This window comes from Anopheles ziemanni, chromosome 3 (assembly GCF_943734765.1).
Source record: "Anopheles ziemanni chromosome 3, idAnoZiCoDA_A2_x.2, whole genome shotgun sequence".
NCBI lineage: Eukaryota > Metazoa > Arthropoda > Insecta > Diptera > Culicidae > Anopheles > Anopheles ziemanni.
The window spans coordinates 67,094,304-67,097,970 of record NC_080706.1 but is presented as its reverse complement, the minus strand read 5'-3'; positions in this window follow the sequence as shown (position 1 = coordinate 67,097,970).

Below are 3,667 nucleotides of genomic sequence, written 5' to 3'. Positions count from 1 at the left end.
GATAATCAACAAGCGATCGCCTAGATCACGTATATTTGGTTCAGATAGACGTTGAATGTATTTTGTTGAGTGACAGAAAGAGCTTTCTTGCTAAACACTTATGAATTTTGAGTATTTAAGTTCAGGGAAATCTATCAAACAAGTTTGCAAGTACGTCGCCTGATGGGATATGGCGTTTTTTGGCATTGAAGGAGAGGACTAAAGTGTCTATACTTAATAGAAAGATTATTTCGATGAAGCCATAAAAAGTCCCGTTGATTGTTAGATACGTATAAAAATGACATCGCCGAAGATGTTCCACATCGCTTTTGAACAAAAAAATGGAAAAACTGGATTTGTTTTAAAACATTCTTTGGATTTGTCGGGTATGCCGCGACTTAAAGATGGATCTGTTATTGTTATGTGTCGACATCTTCATGCACCGAATCTATAAAGCCCCCCTTGAGTTTCAATACTTGGTTATTCCAATATTAGCGTATTGTTAATATGGGACGAGGCGAAGTTCGTTGGGTCAGCTTGTCATTAATCTGAAATTCATCTTCTCTACCATAACAGAACATACATTGAATATTTAACGAAATGTTTGTCGAATACTCTTTGATGAGTTAACAGAGCGTTGAAAGCTGGGAATATTTTAAATTCGTGTAAGGCATTAAGTACTTCTAATTCCAGTCTTACTCCATCTGATCCCACCGTGCACAACGGTCGATGTTATGCAAGCATTTTTCCCGAACGTAAGATTTTTGGCATAGCGATTGAAAATCACAGGTGTTCCACGGCTCTAATGCCCCTCTTTCCCCCGCTCGACATTACCTTCAACTTGCAAGTGACCCAAATTTCATTGATAGGATCATCACCCATTCAAATATTGCCCACCTCGCTGCACTCTCATCCGGTATCGTCGCTATCCCCATCCCTGGGACCGATCCTAAAGGTTGATACCATGGTTTGGCTACCAGCCGTAGGATTTACCGGCAAGCGCCGCACGACTCGTTCTAGAGAACGATGTATGTCCACCCACTGCTCGATTTGGCTACGTTACACGCCGACCGTTTGCTTGCTCGGCCGTTCGCTGGCTAAATTTAAACGACCATAAAATTTACAACTGCCCTCTTCTTCGCCTTCTGGGGGAAAACATGCCCTCCTACCAGGCACCGATCCGATTGAACCATTCCACCCCGCCCAGCGACGGACATCAACGAAAGAGCGAAAGGATGATCTTTTTGGGTTCGATCCAACAGATCCATCGCCGTTTGGCTGTAGGCGCCAAATATGAACCGCAGGCAGTAGGCATTGCATTGGGTTCGGAAGCGGAAAAGCATGCCTTGTGATGGCCCGATGACGAAGAAAAAAAAACCCCATCATTGTAGACGGCTGCAGTGCATACTTTGTTGTTGCGTTGTCGAAAGGCGAATGGTAGCTTCTGAACGCTTCATTGCCTTTTATCGCCATTTTCTTCCCCAGCCCAAAGTCCATCGTCACGTCCGACAAGCGGTGATTCTTTTCGTCACCCGAGCTGTACAGCTGACACTTTACCAACACGACGCCGCCCTCAAGCCAGGAAAAGAAGCACGCCCTATAAGCCCTGCGTCGGAGAACCACCGTCAGTGGCGCTTTGCGTCGACGTCGATGCACCGTTTGGGCCGGATCGGTTCGGTTCTATCGCCAAAAGTGGAAACGTCTCGTGCTCGACCGTGTCTCGCGAGGGGGAATCCACGGGTCCAAGATCGGCCCGCCCGTGCCCAGCCCGACGAACCACCAAAAATGTATCTCAATCCGATGCATGTATGCGTTAGGTAGGTACACCCGAACTTGGCACATCACTGCTGGGTACTTTGGTGGGTACGATCGTTTGTCGCCGTGGGTTCTCTACGATCTGTACTGTGCTGAACATAGATTTCTAAAAATAAGGCCTATCTATCACCATCCAACAGCAGCAGTCGGTATTCGGCAACAGTAAGGTAGCCATTACAAATACACACAATAGCCGGGACCAACCAGATCGGGCGATCGTCTATCAGGTCGCCTGAGGACCGACACGGATCGAATCAAGTCAACAACGTGCCAGGCACAACCCTATCGAAACCGACATCGTCACACCGACATTCATCTCTCGGGTCTAATCTTAAACGGTATCATCGTCTGGCAGGGGTTCGCCGTGAGCTAAGCGTGCCCACCAGTTTTAGAACTTGATTAGTCCCACGTGCAGTAACATCGCTCGAAACAAACAACAATGGGTGGCTAAAGATCCCTACAGCTTGCTACATCGTTGAAACTCCAGGCGACATTCATTAACATCCAGTAGTCCATGAACTTGACCATGGAAACCAGTGTGAAGCTCTTCCCGATCCTCGATCCGCTCCATGATGCAACTAATTATACGCACGAGGAGCTCTACCGGAACCGCAGCAAAGGACCAGCAGCTGTTCGAATTCGGCCTCCACCAACCGCAGGTGGAAAAATCCAACCTGTCACGCGGTGTCATTCTCGGGTGCAATTTGTTGTGTGAATTTCTTCACGCCACCTAAACCCACGAACAACCGACAGCGGCAGGGACAGCACCGTCTCCATGGGGACCGTACGCCAGGCTTAATGGTGCGGGTCGTGTCCGTGTTGGCGGTGTCGGCTAAGCGGCGCTCTTTTTACAGCTAGTTAAACGCCCACCTACACGTGTCGGAAATGCCGATGTTTGCTTTCCGACCTGACCGCACGCCAAAACAAGTGTTAATAAATGGCCAAAACAAATCGTTGCGCAGAAAAAAGCGATGCGTTTAGGGAGCAGCATAAATCATGAGCTTGTTGGAGTTGTTACGCTAGATAAATTACTCCACAACCATCGAACATCAGATTGCTAATTCCGCTATGAAGAATTAGCTTATCTTGGTATTTTGTAACCCTCTAGTAATCAAGCAACATGAATGCTCTAGCTTGGACTGATAAAACAGAGCAAGTAACAATCGCTAATGACCCATGTTAAATGAAGAACTGTCTCTCTAAAAAGGGAGGCATTTGTCCCACTTTTTTCGGCAACCATCCAAACGCAAACGAGCATTCTGGAAAAGTTGTCAACCCCTAACATACATACCCGGATGGCGCTGGCACGTCGCAAAATAAATCACCAAAGTTACATCGTAATTTTTAAATGATGCAGAAAACTATACGCACCGAATGGGTGGGCTCCTAAACTAAGGGAAAACTAAAACTCCGGCAAGCGCGAACATGGACAAACGGGATAATGCTGTCGTTACGATTTGAACAATTGTCATGTATAATGCAAACGGCCTCCCCAATTCCCACCGCCCGATGGAAGGCAGCGAGACGAGGGGAATGGGTGTCTTTTTCTTACTACAAACACCAAACGACGCCTGACGGTGGGATTGGGGACACGCTTTTTCTTGGAGTCTCCGTGTCGTAAATCATCAAACTGTAGAACATTAGAAACAGACCTGCTTGTAAACCCGCATTTTGTCGCTAAACGCGAAGCTAGCGGGGGCTCGTTTCTGGTGTCTTTAAGGTGCGCTTTTTGGAATAACTAAATAGTACTTACAAAACTTTGTGGCACTCATGGACAACAGATTGGGATGATAAAAGTGGTGTGAACATGATCATTCAACCGCTGGTAGGACAGTTCCGCACAGATGGTATGTTAGTACTGACGCTGTTCTGC